The sequence below is a fragment of the Saimiri boliviensis genome (genome assembly GCF_048565385.1).
Source record: "Saimiri boliviensis isolate mSaiBol1 chromosome 19 unlocalized genomic scaffold, mSaiBol1.pri SUPER_19_unloc_2, whole genome shotgun sequence".
NCBI classification, from domain to species: domain Eukaryota; kingdom Metazoa; phylum Chordata; class Mammalia; order Primates; family Cebidae; genus Saimiri; species Saimiri boliviensis.
The window spans coordinates 966,068-993,287 of NW_027412503.1; the positions used below are offsets into that span (position 1 = coordinate 966,068).

The window sequence follows — 27,220 nt, forward strand, 5'->3', positions numbered from 1 at the left end:
GTGTCTAGTTAACCCTGCTGTTGTAGTGTGAAAACCACCACGGATAACATGTAAGCAAATAGGCATGACTGAGATCCAAGAAAACTTTATTTACAAAGCCATAAGGCAGACTGGATTTGGCCTGTGGCCTGTAGTTTGCTGACCCCTCATAAAGGATTGATGGAAGGTAACCATGTAAAGAAACCAGGAGACAAAGGAAGCTTTTGCAGTAGTAGTCAGCTATAGTTTCCTTGTCACACACCCTTGAACTAGTGTCAATGTAGTGAGAGGTTTTCACCCATGCATGGTGAAAAAAAAGAAACTTAGGAATCTTAGTTTCTCATTTAAAAATGTTGGCCTTTTTTGTGGTATTATGTCTTTTTCATTTGTTTTGCTTAAGTTTTTTTTATGTAAGAAATAACATTAATAGTTGGCCATTTTTATTTAAATAAAAGCCATTTTCTAAATGTTTATGTCCCAAATGGCAGTGGGACTATAAAGCAGAGACAGAAGAGAGGTATAGTTAATATGATTTAGTGATAATCGAATAAGAAAAGTTTGGGGGATAGAGAGAAAGCTCAGATGATGCACTGGTTTCCAGATTGTACCCTAGCATTTAACCTGGACATGCGGAAGGAATAGGAAATTTTCTGGTGAATACAGAAGAGTAAACAGTAGCAGGAATGACTAATTTTTTTTCTATGCATATTTAATGGAATATTCATACAGGGTATTTTGAGTAGGTATTTGGATAATCAGCATTTATAACTTGCATCCTACTAGTTTGACTCTTAATAATAAGAATTGTCAAAGATCCAAAGTTGATGATAATTGTCAAAGCTCCAAAGTTGATGATAAATGTCCATGTGTATCATCATCAATGACTGAAAGTCAGCATCCACAGAATTGGGACAGATGAACTTAATAGATAAAGATGAATGTCGGAGTTGTGTTTCTCTTAGGGACTGACACTCTATTACCTGTGGGACTCACAGCTGCCAGGAAAGAAAGAGAGCAAGAAGCCTCCTAAAGAAGCCAGCAGATTCAGTCCTGGAGTGCCCTGCTTGGCTTCATGTCTTAGTTCTGACTTGTAACAAATTATTTTCTGTAAAATGTGCTTTGTGTTTTTCCCCTCTTGCAGCATGTGAACAAACAGAATCCCTTTAGTAGGGCATTTTTGTATTCTTTCTTGAAACAAAGCAACATGTAAATAACAAAAAGAAGAAAGTAAGAGAAAGAGTATTTTTTGTATAGGCTAGCATTTAACATAAACTTGGAAGTGAGTACCAGGATTATACTTAGAATTTAGGGACGGGATGGGAAAACTAGTTAGAAATCTATATTTAATATAAACATTTCAGTACATTGGGTAAAACTTTTATGAAAATACATCAAAGGATCTTTGATCCACTAAACCAGGAGCTGGCCAGCTTTTTCTGCAAAGACTCAGTTAGTAAATATTTTTGGCTTTGTGGGCTATATACATTTATTTTTTTGAGACAGGGTCTCACTCTGTCTCCCAGGCTGGAGTGCAATTGCATGATCATGGCTGACTGCAGTCTTGACTTTCTGGGCTCTAGTGATCCTCCCATCTCAGCCTCTCTACTAGCTGGGACCACAGGTGTGCAACATCACAGCCAGCTAATGGACTCTACGGACTATAAAGTGAATAAGCATGGCTGTGCTCCAAAATACTTTACTTAGAAAAACAGGCAGTGGGCTGGATTTGGCCCACAAGTGCTAATTTGCTGATCCTTGTGCTAAAAGGAAGGTGCTGCTAATGCAGTGAATCTGATTGGTAAAAGTGCTCTGTATGTGTGGCATTCTTCTTCCTTTGAAATAAGGATATATTTAAGTAGTCACCTCACCACATTTTTCAACAGTAACTTCATATAATTTTTAACATTTCATTTATAAAATATGATTTTTTTCTGCTTTTCTTCTATTTTATTCCTGTTAATAGCATTCAGTATTTTTCTGTGATTATTACTTTGTATATTTGATGAGTATCAACTATCCTAGAATTGGATGATTTTTATCAAGCAAGAAATACTCTCTTTGAAACTTTTAGTATTCCTTGGTCTTTATGTGTAAGCATGAATATGATAACCAGCTTTTGTAATTTAGAAATGTTCAAGGGGTCTTTTAGTTCTATAATTTTAAGAATTTAATACCTCAGTCTAGGATTTTTTAACACTATAAGTGTATAATTTTTATAACCTTTAAAATATATCATTGCTATATAAAATTTGAAAACTACTGTTTCTTGCCTATCACATTTCCATGACTGACTCCCAATTATGATCTCTTTCAAAGAACTATCTACACTCATGAACTCAGATTTTCTTTCCATTCAGTCTTGATCTCATGCCAGTAAGTCTTCAAATTCAACACTTCCCAAGGTTATCACTTAACGTTTCTCTGTAATAAATCTAGGGATTTTTTCTAACACCTCATTTTATGTAATCTGGCAGCAATATTAAACCAAATGGAGGGCATCTCCTCCCTAATAGCATCTTCAATTAGCCCGCTGAAGGACCTCACTCCCTCAGGCCTCTTGCCTTTCTAGTCCTTTTGTCATGGTCTGTTTACTTGCTTCTCAACTTTCTCCTTTTGCACATTGTTGTTTCCTAGGGCTCAGTCCTCAATCTTTTCTCGTTACTTTTTTTTCTTTTTTTGAAATGGAGTCTTGCTCTGTCACCTAGGCTGGAGTTCAGTGGTGCAGTCTTGGCTCATTACAACCTCCGCCTCCTGGGTTCAAGTGATTCTTCTGCCCCAGCCTTCTGAGTAGCTGGGATTACAGGTGCATGCCAGCATGCCAAGCTAATTTTTGTATTTTTAGTAGGGACAGGGTTTCCCCATGTTGGCCAGGCTGGTATCAACCTCCTGAATTCAGGTGATCTGCCTGCCTCGGTCTCACAAAGTGTTGGGATTTCAGCCACTAGCCACCGTGCCCGGCCCCTCGTGACTTTTTCTATTTTTTTGTATTCTTTATTTTATTTTAGGTGCATATTATATCTGGCATTTCTTCCCATGTTAGCCCTTCCCACCTTCCCCCCTCCACTGTCTCTCCCCTACCCCTCCCAACTGCCCCCAGTGTGTGATGTTCCTCTCCCTGAGTCCATGTGTTCTTGTTGTTCAACACCCACCTATGAGTGAGAACATACGGTGTTTGCCTTTCTGTTCTTGTGTCAGTTTGTTGAGATGTTGGTTTCCAGATTCATCCAAGTCTCTACAAAGGACACGAACTCATCATTTTTTATGAGTGTGTAGTATTCCATGGTGTATATGTACCATATTTTCTTTGTCCAGTCTATCATTGATGGGCATTTGGGTTGGTTCCAGGTCTTTGCTATTGTACACAGGCTGCTATCAACATATGTGTGCATGTGTCTTTATAGTAGAACAATTTATAGTTCTTTGGGTATATACCCAATAGTGGGATTGCTTGGTCAAATGGAATTTCTATTCCTAGATCCTTGAGAAATTTCCACACTGTCTTCCACAATGGCTGAATTATTTTACACTCCCACCAACTGTGTAAGAGTATTCCTATTTCTCCACATCGTTTCCAGCATCTGTTGTCTCCGATTTTTTAAAGATCAACATTCTAACTGGCATGAGATGATATCTCAGTGTGGTTTTGATTTGCATTTCTCTAATGACCAGTGATGATGAGCATTTTTTCATATGTTTGTTGGCCTCAAATATGTCCTCTTTTGAAAAGTGTCTGTTCATATCCTTCTCCCACTTTGAATGGGGTTGTTTTTTTCTTGTATATCTGTTTTAGGTCTTTGTTGATTCTGGATATTAGCCCTTTGTCAGATGGGTAGATTGCAAACATTTTTTCCCATTCTCTTGATTGCTGATTCATGCAATGCTGGTTTCTTCTGCTGTACAGAAGCTCTGGAGTTTAATAAGATCCCATTTGTCTATCCTGGATTTTATTGCCATTGCTTTTGGTGTTTTAGTCATGAAATCCTTGCCTATGCCTATGTCCAGGATGCTTTTGCCTGTTTTCTTCTAGTGTTTTTATCATGTGAGGTTTTATGTTTAAATCTTTGATCCTTCTTGAGTTAGTTTTAGTGTAAGGTGACAAATAGGGGTCCAGTTTCTGCTTTCTGCACATTGCTAGCCAGTTTTCCCAACACCACTTATTAAACATGGAGTCCTTTCCCCGTTGTTGTTTTTGCCAGGTTTGTCAAAGACCGGATGGTTCTAGATGTGTGGTGCTTTAGATGTGTGTTCCAGGGTCTTTGTTCTGTTCCATTGGTTTATGTCTCTGTTTTGGTACCAGTGGCATGCTGTTTTGATTACTGTAGCCTCTATATAGTTTGAAGTCTGGCAGTGTGATGCCTCCAGCTTTGTTCTTTTTTCTCAGGATTGTTTTAGCTATGTGGGGTCTCTTGTGATTCCATATAAAGTTTAAAGTGGTTTTTTCCAGTTCTGTGAAGAAGGTCATTGGAAACTTGATGGGGATAGCAGTGAATCTATAGATTACTTTGGGCAGTATGACCATTTTGACCTATTGATTCTTCCTAACCATGAGCATGGAATGTTTCTCCATCTGTTTGTCTCCTCTCTTATTTCGTTTGTTGTTCTCCTTGAAGAGGTCCTTTACATCCTTTATTAGTTATATTCCTAGGTATTTTATTCTCTTTGTAGTAATTGTGAATGGGAGTTCCTTCTTGATTTGGCTCTCTGTTTGCCTGTGATTGGTATATACGAATGCTTGTGATTTCTGCATATTATTTTGTATTCTGAGATTTTGTGGAAGTTGCTTATCAGTTTGAGAAGATTTTGGGCAGAGACGATGGGGACTTTTAGATATACAATCATGTCATCTACAAATAGAGACAGTTTGACTTCTTTCTTTCCTAATTGATTACACTTCATTTCTTTTTCTTGGTTGATTGCTTTGACTAGAACTTCCAATACTATGCTGAATAAGAGTGGTAAGAGAGGGCATCCTTGTCTAGTGCCTGATTTCAAAGGGAATTCTTCCAGCTTTTGCCCGTTCAGTATGATATTGGCTGTAGGTTTGTCATATATAGCTTTTATCATTTTGTGATACATTCTATCAATACCTAGTTTATTGAGAGTTTTGTTTTGTTTTGTTTTAAACATGAAGAGCTGTTGAATTTTGTCAAAGGCCTTCTCTGCATCTATTGAGAAAATTATGTGGTTTTTGTCTTTGGTTCTGTTTATGTGGTGGTTTACATTTATAGACTTGCATATGTTGAACCAGCCTTGCAGCCCCAGAGTGAAGCCTACTTGATCATGATGGAGAAGCTTTTTGATGTGCTGCTGCAATCCGTTTGACAGTATGTTATTGAAGATTTTAGCATCTGTGTTCATCATGGAGATTGGCCTGACCATTTTTTTTGTTTTGTTTTGAGTCTCTGCCGGGTTTTTGTATCAGGATGATGATGGTCTCATAAAATGATTTAGGAAGGATTCCTTCTTTGTATATTGTTTGGGTTAATTTCAGAATGAATGGTCCTAGCTCCTCTTTGTATGTCTGGTAGAATTCAGCTGTGAACACCTCTGGGCCTGTACTGTTTTTGGTTGGTAGGCTATTAATTGCTGCCTCAACTTCAGCCCTTGTTATTGGTCTGTTCAAGGTTTCAACTTGTTCCTGGTTTAGGCTTGGGAGGTGTAAGTGTCCAGGAATTTATCCTTTTTTTCCAGGTTTACTGGTTTATGTGCATAGAAGTATTTGTAGTAATCTCTGATTGTAGTTTGAATTTCTGTAGAATTAGTGGTGATATCCCCTTTGTCAGTTTTTGTTGCATCTATATGATTCTTTTCCCTTTTCTATTTAATTAACTCTGCTAGGAGTCTATTTTGTTGATCCTTTCAAAAAACCAGCTTCTGAGCAGAACGTATATTCTGTGGATTTGGGGTGGATATTTCTGTAGATGTCCATTAGGTCTGCTTGGTCCAGATCTGAGTTCAAGTCCTGGACATCCTTGTTAATTTTCTGTCTCGTTGATATGTCTGATATTAACAATGGAGTGTTAAAGTCTCCCACTATTACTGTGTGGGAGTCTAAGTCTCTTTGTAGGTCATTAAGAACTTGCTTTATGTACCTGGGTGCTACCCGGGTGTTCCTGTATTGTGTGTGTATATGTTTAGGATCATTAGGTCTTCTTGTTGCATTGATCCTTTTACCATTATGTAATGCCCTTCTTTGTGTCTTTTGATCTTTGTTGGTTTAAAGTCCATTTTATCAGAGACTAGGATTGCAGCTCCTGCTTTTTTTTTTTTTTTTCTCTCCATTTACTTGATATGTCTTCCTCCATCCCTTCATTTTTAGCCTACACATGTCCTTGCACATGAGATGGGCTTCCCAAATACAACACACAGATGGGTTTTGATTTTTTTTTTTTTTTTTTTTTTTTGAGATAGAGTCTCACTCTTGTTACCCAGGCTGGAGTGCAATGGCGCGATCTCGGCTCACCGCAACCTCCACCTCCTGAGTTCAGGCAATTCTCCTGCCTCAGCCTCCTGAGTAGCTGGGATTACAGGCGCGCGCCACCATGCCCAGCTAATTGTTTGTATTTTTAGTAGAGACAGGGTTTCACCATGTTGACCAGGATGGTCTCGATCTCTTGACCTCGTGATCCACCCACCTTGGCATCCCAAAGTGCTGGGATTGCAGGCTTGAGCCACCACACAGGGCCGCCTTTGACTTTTTATCCAATTTGGCAGTCTGTGTTTTTGATAGGGGCATTTAGTCCATTTACATTTAAGTTTAATACTGTTATGTGTGAATTTGATACTGCCATTTTGATGCTAGCTGCCTGTTTTGTCCTTTAGTTGACAAATTTTCTTCATTGTATCTATGGTCTTTACCATTTGGTACATTTTTGGAGTGGCTGTTACTGATTGTTCCTTTCCTTGATTAGTGCTTCTTACAGGAGCTCTTGTAAGGCAGGCCTGGTGGTGAGAAAATCTCTCAGTAGTTGCTTGTTCATAAAGGATTTTCTTTCTCCTTCGAATGTGAAGCTTAATTTGGCTGGATATCATATTCTAGGTTGACAGTTCTTTTCTCTAAGGATGCTGACTATTGGCCCCCACTCTCTTCTCACTTGTAGAGTTTGTGTGGAGAGATCTGCTGTGAGTCTGGTGGGCTTCCCTTTGTCACTTGTTGCCCTTAGCATTTTTTCCTTCATTTTAACACTGGTGAATCTGATGATTATGTGCCTTGAGGTTGCTCTTCTTTAGGTATATCTTTGTGGTGTTCTCTGTACTTTCTGGACTTCAATGGTGGCCTGCCTCACTAGGTTGGGGAAGTTCTCCTGGATAATATCCTGAAGAGTGTTTTCCAACTTGCATTCATTCTCTCTGTCACATTCACGTATGCTTATCAAACGTAGATTACGTCTTTTCACAGAATTCCATATTTCTTGGAGGCTTTGTTCATTTCTTTTCACCCTATTCTTGCCTTCTCATTTTATTTCATTGCGTTGATCTTCAATCTCTTATATTCTTTCTTCTGCTTGGTCCATTCAGCTATTAAGACTTGATGCTTCATGAAGTTGTTGTGCTGTTTTTCAGCTCCATCAAGTCATTTCTATTCTTCTCTAAGCTGTTTATTCTAGTCAGCATCTCATCTAACCTTTCATCTAAGTTCTTAATTTTTTTGCATTGGGTCAGCACATGTTCTTTTAGCTCTGAGAAGTTTGTTTTTACCCACTTTCTGAAACCTGTTCCTGTCAGTTCATCAGATTCATTCTCCACCTATCTTTGATCCCTAGCTGGTGAGGAGTTATAATCCCTTGGAGGAGGAGAGGCCTTCTGGTTTTTAGTGTTTTCTTCTTTTTTATGCTGGTTTCTTCCCCTTTTAGTGGCTTTATCTACCTGTGGTCTTTGTAGTTGGTGACTTCCAGGTGGGGTCTCTAAGTGGACATCCTTTTTGTTGATGCTGAAGCTATTTATTTCTGCTTCTTAGTTTTCCTTCTAACAGTCAGGCCCCTCTGCTGCAGAACCACTGGGGATCCACTCCAGATCTCACTCACCTCGGGATCGCCTGCAGGGGCTGCAGAACAGCCAGGGTTGCTGCTGGTTTCTCCCTCTACTGTCCTCATCCCAGAAGGGTACCCACCAGATGTTGGCCTGAGCTTTCCTTTATGAGGTGTCTTTTTGGGTATATGGGGCTCAGAGAGTTGCTTGAGGAGACAGTCTGTCCCTTATAAGAGCTCACGTGCTGTGCTGGGAGTTCTGTTGTTTTTTGCAGAGGTGCTGGGCTGACACATTTAAGTCTACTGCAGCTGAACTCATAACCTCCTGTTTTCCCAGGTGCTCTGTCCTAGAAAGGTCAGCTTTATTTATAAGTTCCTGTCGTGCTGCTGCATTTTTTCATAGATGCCCTGTCCAGCGCAGAGTAGTCTAGTCACAGTCTGTTAGCAGAGGTAATGCTGAGCTGCCACAGGCTCTGCCCATCTACTGCATGAACTGCATTGGTAGTGGCAGACTGCCTTAGTAGTGGGGGACGCCCTTCCCCCCACTGAGCTGGACCATCCCGGGTCAAGCTGCACTTATGGTGAAACTCCTAATACAGAGTGTTTCAGATTTCTTGTCTTGTGGGGGTGGTACCCATCAAGCCAGATCGTCTAGTTTCCTGTCTCAGCCCCCTCCCTTTCAGTTGAATCGGTGGCAACCTCGACCTCCTGGTTCACGTGTTTCTCCTACCTAAACCTTTTGAGTAGCTGGGATTACAGGTGCACAGCACTATACTTGGCTAATTTTTTAATTTTTAGTAGAGATGAGGTTTCCCTATGTTGGCCACACTTGTCTTGAACTTCTTTCCTCGTAATCCACCTGCTTCAGGAGCTGGGATTATAGGTGTGAGCCACTGCCCACGGCCACATGTAGAAGTTTAGTACTACATACAACACTGAACATTACACTGTGCTGGGATTACATGTGTGAGCCACAGTACCCAGCCACATAGATTTTCTTATTTCTCTAAGAATCCTGATCGTAAATGAGTTCAGAGTTGTATGTAGAAGCACAATGCTTAGATGCAGATGTGTAAATATAGAAGGATACGATACTTAGATTTAACAGTTATGAATAAATGTAATTCTTATAATTGACTATAACAGTATTAGAAAAGTCATATATTGATAAAGCTTTCTTCAGAAAAAGAGACTTAAAAACTTTGAGGAATTGCTTCTTTCCAAATGTATGCATACCCAAGGTTCTTACAATGGTGTGGTTTATAGAATAGATATTAGAGTGTAAATCCAATTTTTAAAACGTAGTCAAACGTATTAATCTTATATTTTACACCTATGGCTATTTTGTAATTCAGAGAAAGGCTTTTCCAACTCCGAAATTCTTTAAAATCCTCTAGTGATTTATTTTTCATGGTATTTAAATCAATATTGAAACCTTCTTGAATTTACACTGGTTTCAAGTTTTGTCCAACTTTTTTTCAGTTAATATTAACCATGGGAATTCTTTCATTATACAAATAAACATGTTATGGTTTAAATTCAGAGGAAATTATGATATGTTATTCTATTGTATGCTAACTAAAGTGTTCTTTTGTTGACTTAGAGTTCTCTTAGCCATAAGAAAAAAAAAAGATCTCTTGCATGAAATTAGCATGTTGTGGGGGAAAATTGCCATGCTTAGAATGGAACTAGACACAATAAAACAGGAGAACCCACTAAGGGCAAAGAAATTTTTGGAGGACATTGAAAGTGTGAAAGGAAAAAATGCTAATATTCTAAAACCTATAAAATTGGATAAAGAAGAATGAACAAACATGGTATTTTAAGGACAGTGGACAGCTTAGCATTTTGACAACGAAGAATAAAATGGTCAGTTCTGAATTGGAGAATGTAAGACACAACTAGGAAACACTGGAAATGGAAATTCAATCATGTCATTTTAGACTGGCTACTGGTCTACATGAATGTGACCAAAGCCAGATAGCAGAAAAAGACTTCTTTTCAGAGAACAAAACCTGAACAGGTTTATTTACAGGAGACAATGAATTCTCATACATCTAAACTGAAAGAGAACAGCAAGATTCTTTCTGAACAACTGTAATGCTTATTGTAAAAATTAACAGCCTAAAATTTCAGCTCCATCACACAAGATAAACCGTGAGAGAAAAGACAGGGCAGGCTGTCATCTTTCCTGTTGGAGGAACTTAATTATTCCAGCTAAGGGCATTGGAGAGTACAAACCCACCAGGGGCAGAAGAGTTCCCACAGCACAGCACAGCTGCTTTACCAAATCATGGCCAGACTGCTTCTGAAAGCAGGCTCCTGATCCTGTTCCTTCTTACTGAACAGGACCTCCCACCTGGGGCTTACTGCTACCCTCACAGGTGTTCTCTGGTCAATGGAGATTTGAAACATTCCTTAGACAGAGCTCCCACAGAGAGGGGCGGGCCACCAACTTTGCTGTTTGGATGACTAGGTTCTGGCCTTAGGGCTTTGTAGAACCCAAGCTGACCAGGGGTGTAAGTGGTAGCTCAGCACAGCAGAGCCACCTCGCAAAAACATGGCCAGACCCTTGTTTAAGTGAGTCCCCAAACACATTTCTAATCACTGGGTAAAGCCATTCAACAGGGTTTCTGGCTGCCTTCACTGCTGTTCTCTGGCTGACAGATGATTCAGGCCTCCCTGAGTCAGAGCTTCCAAGGGGAAGACCAGACTGTCATCTTTGCTGTTTAGGCGACTCAGCCATTTCAACCTTGGGACTTCAGAGTGTCTGAGGCAACCAGGGGCTGAAGTGAACCCCCAGCACAGCACAGCTGCTCTACAGAAACATGGCCAGACTTTTTTTAAAGCAAGTCTCTGTTCTTGTTCCTCCTGACTAGACAAGACTTCTGAACTTGTCTCCAGCCACCTCCCATAGTTGTGTCCAGATTGGCAACAGGATTGTACCTCAGTGGTACAGAGGTCCCAGAGGAAGAGGCAGGCTATTATCTCTGCCTTTTTGCAGGCTTCGCTAGTGATACCTTGAGGCACTGGAAGATATGAGGCAATTAGGGACTGGAGTGGACCCCCAGTATACCACAGCAGCCTTATAGGAAAGTGGCTGAACCGTTACGTGGGTGCTGGTTTCCATATCTCCTCGATGAGCAGGTCCTCCCAGCTTGGATCTTTATCCAGGCCCCACTGAAGCCATCAAGCCAGTAGCAACTTGGCAATTCCTTGGACAGAGCTTCACAGATCGACTGAAATCCTCTCTGCCACTGCCTCTGCAGTGGATCTGCCCTTGTTACCTTCAGAATATCAAGAAAGCAAAAACCATAAGTGCCGTATTGATAACTAACAAGCTGCAGTTGACCCAAGGAACAAGGCAGTCCATCTCTTGTGGATACCACATACCCCCCATGGCTTATCACGAGACAGGGAACCCTGGCTTGGGCCCACAGCACAGACCCTCCATCCTGGGCTAATTACACTAAGTGATGGCTAACTCACATCTCTCTGGGGTAGAGCCCCCAGGAGACAAGCAAAGTGATGGAGCAGGAAGCCAGCTGATGTGAAGCTCAGAGGGCAGGCACAGCTATCTCTCTAGGCTCTACGTGGTCTTATGAGACACTTTATCCTAGCACTTTAGGAGTGTGGAGGTCAGATCAGCCACATCTCATGTGAAGATTGCCCAGCAGAGATAAGGTGTGCGAGTTTCCCTCTTAATAAAAGGAGACTTGCTTAAAAAAGAAGTCTGGCCACGTTTTTGTAGAGCAGCTGTGCTGTGCTGGGGCCTCACTTTTCAGAGAGTTCTCTGAGACCTGATCTCTGCTGGGCATTCTAGCACATGAGATGAAGCTGGTCTGACCTCAGCACTCCTTAGTCTGCTTGCCTCTCCCAGGGCCCCAGCCTGGCCACACCTGCCTACAGGGCACTCTCAGCTGCCCACACCTTTGTTTCTGTGCCAGTGGACCATGCCTGAGGAGTGAAGAGATGCAGCAACGTGGACCCTTCAGGCATGCACCAGCCTCTACATTGCCTCTCCATACTACAGCTCTTTATACACAAACTTCCTACATCGCTTTGCTGCTGTGTGTTTACATGAGTGGATTTTGCTGTACTTGCCCTACCAGCACATGGGACTGTAGCACACACTTCAACCCACCTGAACTCCCATTGAAGAGATAGCGATGGTAGGCACAGAACCAATAGAACCAACTCTGCCAACAACTTGCCCTTGTGCTAATGTTGTGCACAAAAAAGAGACCCTAATATGCGTTGAGTGACTGCTGCTGCTTAGGGGGTCACAGAGAAGGCACCCAAACCTGCACAGGCCAGCACCCCAGCCTGCACCTCCAGTGCAACAGCACACACAGCAGGGGTCCCCTGGCTCCCACAAAGTGGTCTTGCCTCCACCACTTCCACCATTGGGTGAATGCCAACAGGGAGGCAGGCACTTCTGCATCTGCTAGCACTCTGCCACAGCTGCCACACTTTGCAGCCTTCAGTGCAGTAGAATCCAAACTTTGAGGAGCCAGAGAACAAAGTTGAAACCCAATATAAATTTCCCAGAGTTAAAGAACACAGTCTAGGAATTGGGAGATGAATATTGGCCCCCTAAAATCCTCCAAAACCAAAGCCAGCTGACTGCATCTGCCTTACACCACAATCAAACCAAAAAGATCATCAAATATCATAAAAGAAAAATATCCTGTGCAAAGGTCAGCAACCTCTAAGGTTGAAGGTGAATAAGATCATAGAGATGAGGAAGAATCAGTGCAAGAACACTGAAACTCAAAAAGTCAGCATGCCTTCTTTCCTCCAGATGATTACATCAACTGTTCAGCCTGTTCAAGTTTTCAGAACTGATCAGAGGCTGACATATCTTTAATGATACAAGTAGAATTCAGAATGTGGGCAGAAACAAAGTTCACTGAGTGAAAGAAGTATGTCATCATCCAATGCAAGGAAGCCAAAAGTCATTGTGAAACATCGCAGGAGCTAACAGGCAATAGAGCCGGTATAAAGAACCTTACCAGTGCTTGCTATGGCAGCACATATATTAAAATGGGAATGATACAGGCAAGATTAGCATGGCTCCTGCTTAAGGATGACATGCAAATTCATGAAGCATTTCATATTTTTAGGAAGAATCAATATTGTGAAAATGGCCATACTGCCCAAAGTAATTTATATATTCACTGCTGTCCCCATCAAGCTACCAATGAACTTATTCACAGAACTGGAAAAACCCACCTTAAACTTCATATGGAAGCAAAAGAGACTCTGCATAGCCAAGACAATGCTAAGCAAAAAGAACAAAGCAAGAGGAATCATGCTACCTGATTTCAAACTATGCTACAAGGCTACAGTAATCAAAACAGCATGGTACTGGTACCAAAACAAAGACATAGACCAATGGAACAGAACAGAGGTCCTGGTGGCAATGGCACACATCTACAACCATCTCATCTTTGACAAACCTGACAAACACAAGCAATGGGGAAAGGATTTCCTGTTAAATAATTGGCGTTGGGAAAACTGGCTACCAGTGTGAAGAAAGCAGAGACTGGACCTCTTCCTGACACCTTACAGTAGAATTACCTCCAGATGGATTAAAGACCTAGACATAAGACCTAATGCCATAAAAAATCTAGAGAAAAAACCCAGGCAACGCCATTCAGGACATACGTATAGGCAAGTACTTCATGACTAAAACACCGAAAGTATTGGCAACAAAAACGAAAATAGACAGATGGGACCTTATTAAACTCCAGAGCTTCTGTACAGCAAAAGAAACAATCATTAGAGTGAACCGCCAACCAACAGGATGGGAAACAATTTTTGCAATCTACCCATCTGACCAATGGCTGATATCCAGAATCTACAAAGAAGTAAAACAGATTTGCAAGAAAAAAAGCAAGCAAACCCATTCAAATTAGGGAAATGATATGAACAGACACTTTTGAAAAGAAGATATATATGAGGCCAAGAAACATATGAAAAAATACTCATCATCACTGGTTATTAGAGAAATCAAAACCACATTGAGATATCACCTCATGCCAGTTAGAATGGTGGCCATTAAAAAATCTGGAGACAACAGATACCAGAGAGCATGTGGAGAAATAGGAACACTTTTACACTGTTGCTAGGAGTGTAAACTAGTTGAACCATTGTGGAAGGCAGTGTAACACTTGCTCAAGGGCCTGGACATAGTAATTCCATTTGACCCAGCAATCCCATTACTGTGTATATACCCAAAGGATTATAAATCATTCTATTATAAAGACACATGCACACGTATGTTCACAGTGGCACTGTTTACAATGGCAAAGACCTGAAAACAACCCAAATGTCCAGCGACAATAGACTGGAAAAGGAAAATGTGACATACATACACCATGGAATACTATGCAGCCACAAAAAACGATGAGTTTGTGTCTTTTGTAGGGACATGGATGAATCTGGAAACCATCATCCTTAGCAAACTGACAGAAGAACAGAAAATCAAACACTGCATGTTCTCACTCATAGGCGGGTGATGAATAATGAGAGTATATGGACACAGGGAGGGGAGCATCACACACTGGGCTCTTTTTGGGGGTGGCCAACAGGGGGACACCAAGCGGTGGGGAGGTCAGGGAAGGATTACATGAAGAGAAATGCCAGATGTAGGTGACGGGATGGAGGCAGGATACCACATTGCCGTGAGTGTACCTATGCAACAATTCTGCATGATCTGCATATACCTATAACCTGAAGTACAATTTTTTAAAAAAGAATAAACTGATGTGATAGAGCTGAAAAGCACACTACATGAATTTTTATAATGCAGCCACATGGTAATTGTGTGTGATTGCATTATAAAAATTCTTGTAATGTGTGTGGGCACCCAAGGGTGCCCTGTAAGCAGGTGTAGCCAGGCTGGGGTCCTGGGAGAGGCAAGCAGACTAAGGAGTGCTGAGGTCAGACCAGCACCATCTCATGTGCAAGACCACCTAGTAGAATAGACCAAGCAAAGGTAAGAGTCTCAGAGCTTGAAAACTGGCTTTCTGAAAGAAAAGAGGCAAGAATGGGGGAAAAGAATGAAAATAAATGAACAAAATATTTGAGAAATAAAGGATTATGTAAAAAGGCAAAATGTATGCCTTATTAATGTACCTGAAAGAGATGACAAAAATGGAACCAAATTGGAAAACATATTTCAGAATATCATTCATGAGAATTTCCCAAACCTAGCACGACAGAACAACATTCAAATTCAGGAAATCCGGAGAACCTCAGATATGCCACGGGAAGAACACCCCTAAGACACATAATCATCAGGTTCTCTGAGGTCAAAATGAAATAAAAGTTGTCAAAGGCAGCTAGGGAGAAAGACAAGGTCACCTACAAAAGGAATCCCTTCAGACTAACAGTGGACTGCTCAGCTGAAACCCTACAAGCCAGAAGAGATATTCAACTTTTAAAGAAAAAAATTCAACCCAGAATTTCAAGGCCAGCAAAACTGTCATAAGTGAAGGAGAAGTAAGATCATTTTCAGGCAAGCAAATGCTGAGGGAATTCATTATCCAATGATCTACCTTACAAGAGCTCCTAAAAGTAGAAATTAATATGGAAAGAAAAGATCATCACCAGCCACTACAAAAATGCACTGAATTACACAGTTCAGTGATGCTAAAAAACCAACCACATACACAAGTCTGTGAAATTATCAATTAGGAGCGTGATGTCAGGATCTAATCCATATATATCAGTGCTAACCAATTGGGCTAAATGCTCCAACTGAAAGACATAGGGCAGCAAGATGAATAAAGAGCCAAGACTCATTTGAGTATGCTGTCTTTAAGAGACCAATCTCACATGAACTCCTACACATAGGCTCAAAATGAATGGAGAAAAATCCTTCAAGCAAATGGGAAACAGAAAAAAGCAGGTGTTGCAATCCTAGTTTCTGACAAAACAGGCTAAACGAATAAAGATAAAAAGAGAAGGACATGGGCCTGGCATGGTGGCTCAAGCCTGTAATCCCAGCACTTCAGGAGGCCAAGGCGGATGGATCTTGAGGTCAAGAAGTCAAGACAATCCTGGCCAACATAGTGAAACTCCGTCCCTACTAAAAATAACAAAACAAACAAACAAACAAAAAAAATAGCTGGGCGTGGAGGCATGCGCCTGTAGTCCCAGCTACCTGGGATGCTCAGGCCAGAGAATTGCTTAAACCCAGGAGGCAGAGGTTGTAGTGAGCTGAGATCTCGCAACTGCACTCCAGTCTGAGGCCTGGCAACAGAGAGAGACACGGCCTCAAAAGAGAGAGAGAGAGAGAGAGAGTGAGAGAGAGAGAGAGAGAGAGAGAGAGAGAGAGAACATTACAAATGTGGCCCTGACCTTTGATAAATGTTATTATTGCTTGATACCAAGCTGGGCTATCCTTATTGTTCAAACCAATATGATAGATAATTTGCTGAGGTTTGGGAGCTTCTGCCCCCTGGAGAGTCCCAGATCTCCCAAAATTTGGTTCAGAGCTAAGGTTGATTTTGCTTTACAGCTCCTTTTGTGAAGTTTTTCTCATTTCCGGTGAGGAAGACAGGTTTTTCTGCTTCCATGATGGTGGAGAGCAGGCACTTCCTTTCTTGAGTCTCAGCTTGCTTCTGACAGGAAAGGTGAGTGTGATTTTTTTCCTACTTCTAAGAAGGTAGAGAACAGTCATCAGCCTGAGCCTTATTTCCAGGTAAGTGGCTAAATTAGAGATTTGTCTTAAAATTTTTCCTTAATGACTAAAAGTTAAGATTACCAACCACTTGGTTTTAATTTCTCCTTAATATTATAACACTCAGTAATCATATTTATTGTGCATTTTTTAATTTTGCTTAACTTTTTTTATTTATGTTTTAGACTTTGTTGTTATTTCACTTTTCTTCCATCAAGTATGACCATATCTTTCTGACTTGGTCAAATCCAAGGGAATATTCCAAATTTTGGGAAGCAAGTCATCTGAATTGGCTAAAACTTTGTAGCTGCCACGTATGTATTTTCTAGTGAGCAGAAATTCCTTTTTTTTTTTTTTAGCCTAAGAGTTTCTGTCCACATTAGGCCATCTTTTGTCAGCCAAGGTTGCCAGCCAAGGCCAGACTGAAGGAGCAGTGGTGACCTTTCAATCCTAACATTCTGCCCTGTTCCCTACAGCAACCAGAGTTTGGTTACTAAATCTAGTTCTTTCTGGTTTGATGTTTGTTACTTTGAAAATATCAGCAGTTTGTCCCAGCTATGATGTGGTAGTAAGAGATTCAAAAGGATTTTCTTTAAGAGCTTTATAATTAAAAGTAGATTTCTTATTCTTCTTATTATGCTTTAAATTCTGTGGTACATGTGCAGAACATGCATGTTTGTTACATAGGTATACACATACCGTGGGGGCTTGTTGCACCCATCAACCCATGATCTACCTTAGGTATTTCTCCTAATGCTATTTCTCCCTTAGGCCCAACCCCGACAGGCTCCGGAGTGTGATGTTCCCCTCCTGTGTCCATGTACTCTCATTGTTCAACTCCCACTTATGAGTGAGAATATGTGATGTTTGGTTTTCTGTTCTTGTGTCAGTTTGCTGAGAATGATGGTTTCTAGCTTCATCCATGTCCCTGAGAAGGACATGAACTCATTCTTTTTCATGGCTGTGGGTGTATATGTGTGACACTTTCTTTATCCAGTTTATTATTGATGGGCATTTGGGTTGGTTCCAAGTTTTTGCTCTTGTGAACAATGCTGCAGTGAAAATATGTGTGCATATGTCTTTGTTGTAGAATGATTTATAATCCTTTGAGCACATACCCAGTAGTGGGATTGCTGGGTCCAATGGCATTTCTATTTCTAGATCGTTGAGGAATCACCACACTGTCTTCCACAATGGTTGAACTAATTTACACTCCCACCAACAGTGGAAAAGATTTCCCATATCTCTACATCCTCTCCAGCATCTGTTGTTTTCTGACTTTTCCAATAATTGTTTTTCTGAAATGACAAGTGATGATGAGCTTTTCATTATGTGTTTGTTGGCTTCATAAATGTCTTCTTTAGAGGAGTGTCTGTTTATATTCTTTACCTACCTTTTGATGGAGTTGGTTTTATTCTGGTAAACTTAAGTTCTTTATAGATTCTGCATATTAGCCCTTTGTCAGATGGATTGATTGCAAACATTTTCTCCCATTCCGTGGGTTACCCATTCACTCTGATGATAGATCTGTTTTGTTTCATTTTAATTTTCTGTGCAGAAGCTTTTTAGTTTAATTAGATCTCATTTGTCAATTTTGACATTTGTTGCCATTGCTTTTAGTGTTTTAGTCATAAAGTCTTTGCCTATGCCTATGTTCTGTATGGTATTGCCTAGGGTTTTTTTCTAGGGTTTTTATAATTTTAGGTCTTCTGTTTTAGGCTTTAATCCATCTTGTGTTAATTTTTGTGTAAGGTGTAATTAAGGGGTCCAGTTTCAGTTTTCTGCAAATGGCTAGCCAGTTTTCCCAACACCATTTATTAAATAGGGAATCTATTCCCCATTGGTTTATTTTCGAATTATTTATTTATTTATTTATTTATTTATTTATTTATTTATTTGGTCTTGTATGTCAAAGATCAGATGGTTGTAGATGTGTGGCATTATTTTTGAGGCCTCTATTCTGTTCCATTGGTCCATATATCTGTTTTGGTTCCAGTACCATGCTGTTTTGGTTACTGTAAGCTGATAATGTAGTTTGAAGTCTGGTAGTGTGATGTTTCCTGCGTTATTCTTTTTGCTTGGCTATGCAGGCTCTTTTTTCATCCCATATGAAATTAAAGGTAGTTTTAGCCAATTCTCTTAAGAAAGACAATGGTAGCTTGATGGGAATAACATTGAATCTGTAAATTAATTTGACTATGTGGCCATTTTTATAATATTGATTCTTTGTATCCATGAGCATGGATTTTAAAAATTTGTTTGTGACCTCTCTTATTTCTTTGAGCAATGGTTTCTAGTTCTCCTTTAAGAGGAACTTTAAGTATGGACCCAGGAAGGACAACGCAGCTGTCTTGGTTCTCCATGAGTCCACGCTTAACTTTGAACTTATATCCATTTAAATATCAGTTGTTTCTCCAATTTAGGTTCATAGTAGTTGCTACTGATGGGTTGTCATAGGTAACTTGACTTAGATCATGGAGTTCATTCAAACTGTATATATAAACAATTTAGAATGACAGCTGATTAAGAATGACAGTCTGACAAAGTGTTTTCTTGGTATTGAATTAATTTTTCTTCTATTTGGGTAGGAGTTTTAAAAACAAATAAGTCTTTTCATTAAAATTCCAGGAAATCTTACACAGTCCTTAAGTATTTGGGATTATTTGAGAAATGATGTGATTCTAAAGTTTCCAGAAATCTGTATTCAAGAGCTCTTTTTCATTGACTTTCCATTATTTCAGGAACCTCCTAAAAGACACCATATTCTAGGACATTTTGTGCTTGTGAAGTTTTCAGAAACTGCATTAGTATTAAGCAGTTAAGTGTGAAAACGTTGTTAAATACTTATACATACATGACTGAAAAGAAAATTTGTACATTTCTGTGGTCTACAGTTTATCATGGAAACAATATAATTGATAGCATATCTTTTGACCTATTGGAATTTTAGGAATTTCATACCATTTTCAAACATATATCAATATTGATTACAATATAATCTGAAAAAGGTAAAATATTTCTTATTTTGACAGTGCTCCTTATGTAAAAATATGTCAAGTAATTCCATATATTTCTCTTTTTGATTTTTCAGTGCCCTCTTTTGCATTCCAAATTAAGAAGTCAAAAAGACTTAATTTTGAAGATAAAATTGGATTTGGGGAAGTGTATCAAATATATTAATATTGATATAAATATACTAAAGGCCTAAAACATTTGATATAAAATGGAATGCCAGGTCACAGTAAGTCATTTATTTAACCAAAATGGTAACTCAAAAAATGTTTAAAGGCAAAAGCCTTTACTCATTGATAGAAGACTCAGTTTTTCAAGCAATGTGCGTCTTTCCCTTCTTTTTCCTGTAATTTGTTTGAGGAGAGACAGAAATATTTTTTATTCGTTAATATTATGTTAAAATCATATTCAAGAAAGAAAGCCAAATTTCTCTCTTGCATTAGTGTACTGTTAATGTCAACTCAAATTTTTAATAAAACCTTAAAGATGAATTCATCCAGTCTTCATCAGTTTGACTATAAGTTGAAATTCTTATAAGCTTTTGATAACCTTTTACAAATTTGTATTAAACAAAGCTAGTGCTCTAAGAAAACCCTGTTGTGTTTTTATTCCAATGTTCAATTTATGGAAAAACTGAACAATACTCCTTTAAATTTAGCCAGTGTGTTCACACGGTGTTTCTTTTACAAGATGACTAGTTCACAAACCTTCCACAACTTGCTCAAACCTTTAGCTTCATTCTATTTAAGTCAAAACATTTTTTAACCTTCTGAATGAAGCAAAAATTTACATTCTAATGCCTTACAATGTTTTACTGAAAGCACATTTCACTTTTTCCACAAAGCTTCCATGTAAAAGTTTTTCATTAGTTTCAATTACATGTTACTCTGTTAGCTCTTAGCAATTTTTTTTTTTTTTTTTTTTTTTTTTTTTTTTTTTTGTGAAACACCTGGCAGGTAAGTGATTTTAATTTTGTACTAAGTATGAAGCCTAGGGCACCAGACACAAGTGCATGTAAAGTCTGACTTTTTAAAGCATAGCCAGGGAGCACGGCTAACTCCACATGTTCCCAGACCTTACCAAGAATCTAGTGACTCCAAAGCAGGTAAGTTGAACAAATTTTAAAAGTCAAAAAAAGCAGTTTATTACTTTAAAGCATTTTACAAACCTAATATCTGACCTGCCTAATTTAGAGCTAATGTCTTTATTTTACCAATAAACTTTAAAACTGTCTTTATTTCTCAAATATTACTAAAGTCATGTGAAGTAAAAGGTATTAGAGTTTTAATTTTTCTGAAAAAAATAATTTATTTAAACATTCATTATTTTAAAGCCAATTAGAGAGCTTTTTTATTTATAAGCATCACCCACGACACATAAAAATACACAGAATAGATCCAGTAGTTGTAAGATTTTTCATTTGCCAGTTTTTGGTTTTCTTTTCTCTCTTATTTTTTTTTTTTTTTCACAATGAACTGATGATGTTCATATACATGGATTGTCATCAAATGTTTCAATTTAACAGGAGATTATAGAACACACTTTAACAGTATTCTAATTTGAAGAAAATATATATTTAGGCAAGGATTCATAGTATTTATCTTCTATGTCACTTTTAATTTTGCATTTGTGTACTGTAACATTTCTCTATATAATATTTTTAGTATGTTACTCATATTTGTAAAGATTACACATATCTCAGAGGTGAAGACTATAAATATTAAATGTATTCATTCTCCTATATTCTGAAGCACTTAAGTCAGAGGAACTAAATTATTCATTCTAATTTGACGACTCACTATCTTGTAACATATTATAATGCTTAGAAGAGCTCAGTAAAACAAAGCTCTAGTTACCTTGAAATTGTTTGTTTTTAAAACTTCATTAGGAAATAAATTCCAGTTCAAATTTTATTAATTATGCCCCTTGTTCTTCCATGTCTTTCCAACATAGGATTAGAAAGACTTTCTTTATAAGATTAGACTCAGGGAATTAGTACCCAATGTTGAAATTGGCTCTCAGGAAAGCTTCCAGAGAGGAAGGCTCCTAGTTGGGGACAGATAATCCTCATTTTTATTATTGTACACCGTTGATTCCCTGAAAGGAAAGGAGAATCCTTGGGGATCGTGATCTATTTCTCTTCACTTTTTCTGATTTCCCTTCCCATGGTCAGGAATTTTTTTTTTTTTTTTTTTTTTTTTTTTTTGTAATTAAGTTCTGAAGTGCATGTGCAGATCTTGCAGGATTGATGCATAGGTAAGCACATGTCATGGTGGTTTGCTGCCTGCATCCCCCCATCCCCTACATGAGGCACTTCTCCCAATGTTCTTGTGCTGTGTTTTTCAGCTCCGTGAAGTCATTTATGTTCTTCTCTAAGCTGATAATTCTAGTTAGCATTTCATCTAACCTTTTTTCAAGGTTTTTAGCTTCTTTGCATTAGGTTAGAACATGTTCCTTTATCTCAGAGAAGTTTGTTATTACACATCTTCTGAAGCCTGCTTCTGTCAATTCATCAAATTCATTCTCCATCCAGTTTTGTTCCCTTGCTGGTTAGGAGTTGTGATCCCTTGGAGGAGGAGAGTCATTCTGGTCTGCGGCGATTTCATTTTTTGTGTATTTTTTTCTTCCAATCTTTGTGGACTTTTCTAAGTTTGGTCTTTGAAGTTGGTGACTTTTGGATGGGATCTCTGAGTGGATATTCTTTCTGTTGATGTTGAAGCTACGTCTTTCCCTTTCTGTTTTTTTTTTTTTTTTTTTTTTTTTTTTTTTTTTTTAAGTTTTTCTTCTAACAGGCCTCTCTGCTATAGGACTACTTGAGGTCGACTGGAGACTATGTTTGCCTGGGAATCATCTGTGGGGCTGCAGAATAGCGAGGATTGCTGCCTGTTCCTTTCTCTGGTAGCTTCATCCCGGAAGGGTACCCACCAGATATCAGCCAGAGCTCTCCTCTATGAGGTATCCTTCTGGATATATTGGGGTCAGTGAGCCAGTTGAGGAGTTAGTCTCTCCCTTATCTGAGCTCAAGTGTTGGGCTGGGAGCTTCATTGCTCCGTTGAAAGCTGCTGGGCAGGGACGTTTAAGTCTGCTGTAGCATAAGTCACAGCTAGCCCTTTCCCAGGTGCTCTGTCCCTGGAAGATAGGGTTTATTTATAAGTCTCTGATGTGCTGCTGCCTTTTTGTCAGAGGTGTCCTGCTCAGCAAGGAGGGAGTCTAGTCGCAATCTGCCTGTAGAGGCACTGCTGAGCTACTGTGGGCTCAGTCCAGATGCTGTGTAAGCTTTGCTTTTGTTTACACAGGTAAGGTTAGAACTGCCTTGGCATTGACGGATGCCCTTCCCCTCACTGAGCTCCATCATCGCGGGTTGAGCTCAAACTGTTCTGCTGACTGTAAAACTGTCATGCCAGTGTGCTTCAGTTGGCTGGTCTTTGTTGTGGGACACCTGCCACTCAAGGTCACTTGGCTCCCTGCCTTCAGCTCCCCTTTTTTTCTGGGGAGTGGGAGGCTCTGTCTTGCAGGCGTTCCAGGTGCCAGCCAAAATGGCCACTGAGATTTGTGCTGAAAACTCATGGCACTGGCTGAAGTGGCCTCTTAGATTCATACTGGTCAGCCACAGCGCTTGTTGGCCCAGCTAAAATCTCCTGGTGCGGGATATAAAGACCATGGGACAAGTGCAGTATCTGAACTGAAGTGCAGGAGTGGCTTTAGAAGTTCCCCAATGGCCTCTGTTGGGTAGGAGGGACATCCTCCAGCCAGTTGCACTTCCCAGGTGAGTCAGTGCTCCACCCTGCCTCAGTTTGCCCCCTTTAGGCTATGCTCACTGTTCAAGCAGTTCTATTGAGGTGAACCTGGTACTTCGATTGGAAATGCCGAGGTCACTTGCCTTCTGCATTGCGTTCACTGGGAACTGTGCTCCAGAGCAGTTCCTATTCTGCCATCTTGGCAGAAGTATGGAAGCTTCTAAAGAAGCTTTAAGTGCTAGTAAATATAGATTAAATGAATGAATGATAGATAAGCAAAAGAATTCGAGAAACAAGGTAGAAGGGAAAAGGAAGCAGAGCCAGAAGAAAATGGAGGAGACAAGTGTGGGGGGGAGGAGAAGAGAGAGAACTAATGGCTGTAATAATTTTATTTAAAAAACATTATTTATAATAATTAGTATCACCCAATAGAAATGTGTTATTTAAGGGGAACACTCAACCCATCAACAATGAAAAGCAGCTAGGACACTGAAATTGATATTCTATATCATCAACTAAGTCAAATATATTTTATTAATAATATTTGATTGATTAATAAGAGAAGTAGCTTTTCTGTTTAGATTTTGAGAGATAATAAAAACAAATGCCAGTGTTTGCTATCCTTTCAAGCCATGTCCTCATATGTTTTAATTTTAGTGGGATAAGGGAAAAATGACTGTGGATAGTGACATTCCTCATTACTGTGACAACAGTCTCTCAAAGTTCTCACAGCACAATAATATAGTTTTAAAGACTCATTTATCAAATACTTTCACCCGATATTGAGAAAATATTTAAGGAGAATGAAACCAACTGGTGATTCTATTCTCATCATTTTTTAAGAATTTTTTTAAATTTTACTTTAAGTGCATAGTGTATCTGGCATTTCTCCTCATGTTATCCTTCCGCACCCTCCACTCCCTCCCCACCGCCCACTGTCCCTCTCCTAACCCCCACAACTGATCCCAGTGTGTGATGCTTTTCTCCCTGAGTTCACGTGTTCTCATTGTTCCACACCCACCTATGAGTGAGAACATGTGGTGTTTGGCTTTCTCTTCTTGTGTCAGTTTCCTGAGAATGATGGTTTCCAGATTCATCTAAGTTCCTATGAAGGACATGAACTCATCGTTTTTTATGGCTGCTTACTATTCCATGGTGTATATGTACCATATTTTCTTTGTCCAGTGCATCATTGATGGGGATTTGGGTTGGTTCCAGGTCTTTGCTATTGTACACAGAACTGCAATGAACATATGTGTGCATGTGTCTTTATAGTAGAACAATTTATAGTTCTTTAGGTATATACCCAATAATGGGATTGCTGGGTAAAATGGAAGTTCTATTTCTAGATCCTTGAGAAATCGCCAGACTGCCTTCAACAATGGTTGAACTAATTTACACTCCCCCAACTGTGTAAGAGTGTTCCTATTTGTCCACATTCTCTCCAGCATCTGTTGTCTCTAGATTTTTTTGATGATCGCCATTCTAACTGGCATGAGATGATATCTCAATGTGGTTTTAGTTTGCATTTCTGAAATGACCACTGATGATGAGCATTTTTTCATATGTTTGTTGGCCTCATATATGTCTTCTTTTGAGAAGTGTCTATTCATATTCTTTTCCCACTTTTACATGCGGTTGTTTGTTTTTTTCTTGTATATCTATTTTAGGTCCTTGTAGATTCTGGATATTAGCCCTTTGTCAGATGGGTAGATCACAAACATTTTTTCCCATTCTCTTGGTTGCTGATTTGCTCTAATGGTGATTTCTTTTACTGTACAGAAGCTGTGGAGGTTAATTAGATCACATTTGTCTATCTTGGCTTTTATTGCTATTTGCTATTGCTTTTGGTGTTTTAGTTAGGAAGTCCATGCCTATGCCTATGTCCTGTATGGTTTTGCCTACATTTTCTTCTAGAGTTTTTATGGTGTTAAGTTTTATGTTTAAATCTTTGATCCATGTAGAGTTAACTTTAGTGTAAGGTGACAGGTAGGGGTCCAGTTTCTGCTTTCAGCATATTGCTAGCCAGTTTTCCCGACACCATTTATTAAACGTGGAGTCCTTTCCTCATTGGTTGTTTTGCCAGATTTGTCAAAGATCAGATGGTTGTAGATGTGTGGTGTTTCTTTTGGGGTCTCTGTTCTGTTCCATTGGTCTATGTCTCTGTTTTGATACCAGTACCGTGCTGTTTTGATTACTATAGCCTTGTGTTATGGTTTGAAGTCCGGCAATGTAATGTCCCTGGCTTTGTTCTTTCTGCTTAGAATTGTCTTGGCTATGTGGGATCTCTTGTGATTCTATATGAAGTAGAAAGTGCTTTTTTTTCAGTTCTGTGAAGAAGTTCATTGGTAGCTTGATGGGGATAGCATTGAATCTATAATTACTTTGGGCAGTATGGCCATTTTCATGATACTGATTCTTCCTAACACTGAGCATGGAATATTTCTCCATCTGTTTGTGTCCTCTGTTATTTTGTTGAGCAGTGGTTTGTAGTTCTCCTTGAAGAGGTCCTTTACATACTTAGTTGTATTCCTTGGTATTTTATTCTCTTTGTAGTAGTTGTAAAAGGGAGTTTACTCTTAATTTGGCTCTCTGTTTGTCTGTCGGTTAATAGGAATGCCTGTGACTTCTACACAATTATTTTGTATCCTGAGACTTTGCTGAAGTTGCTTATCAGTTTCAGAAGATTTTTGGACTGAGACGATGGTCTTCTAAATATACAATCATGTCATCTGCAAATAGAGACACTATGACTTCCTTATTTCATAATCGATTACCCTGTATTTATTTTTCTTGGCTGATTACTCTGGCTAGAACATCCAATAATATGTTGAATAGGAGTGGTGAGAGAGGGCATCCTTGTCCAGTGCCTGATTTCAAAGGAATTCTTCCAGCTTTTGCCCGTTCAGTATGATATTGAACTGAACAAGCTGTAGGCTTGTCATACATAGCTTTTATCATTTTATGATAAATTCCGTCAGTACCTAGTTTATTGAGAGTTTTTAGCATGAAGGGCTGTTGAATTTTATCAAAGACCTTCTCTGCATCTATTGAGATAATCGTGATTTTTGACTTTGGTTCCTTTATGTGATGGACTACATTTATGGATTTGCATATGTTCAACCAGTCTTGCATTCCTAGGGTGAAGCCTACGTGGTCGTGACGGATAAGCTTCTAGATGTGCTGTTGCAGTCAGTTTGCCAGTATTTTATTGAAGATTTTTTCATCGATATTCATCATGGAGATTGGGCTGAAGTTTTCTTTTTTAGTTGAGTCTCTGCCCGGTTTTGGTATCAGGAAGATGTTGGTCTCACAAAATGAGTTAGGGAGGAGTCTCTCTCTTCGTATTGATTGATAGTTTCAGAAGGAATGAAACCAGCTTCTTTTGGTATTTCTGGTAGAATTCATCTGTGAACCCTCTGGACCTGGCCTTTTTTTGGTTGTTAGGCTATTGATTCCTGCCTCTACTTCAGCCCTTGTTATTGGTCTACTCAGGGTTTCAACTTCCTCCTGGTTTCGTCTTCATAGAGTACAAGTGTCAAGGAATTTATTCATTTCGTCCAGATTTACTGGTTTATATGCATAGAGTTATTTGTAGTAATCTCTGATTGTAGTTTGTATTTCTGTGGAGTCGGTGATGATATCCCCTTTATCGTTTTCTATTGCATCTATTTCATTCTTCTCCCTTTTCTTTTTTATTAATCTGGCTAGGGCTCTGTCTATTTTGTTGATCTCTTCAAAAAATCTGCTCCTGGACTTATTGATTTTATGAAGGGCTTTTTGTGTCTCTGTCTCCTTCAGTTCTGTTCTGATCTTAGTTAATTCTTGTCTTC

At 39.3% G+C, this 27,220-nt stretch overlaps 1 non-coding gene across 1 annotated transcript; it reads left to right on the plus strand.

The window, feature by feature from the left end:
- Positions 1-12,963: 12,963 nt before the first annotated feature.
- On the plus strand, positions 12,964-13,070 carry LOC141583287 (U6 spliceosomal RNA). Its single transcript, XR_012515966.1, has one exon. It is a non-coding gene; the product is annotated as a U6 spliceosomal RNA (small nuclear RNA).
- The last annotated feature ends 14,150 nt before the right edge of the window (positions 13,071-27,220 follow it).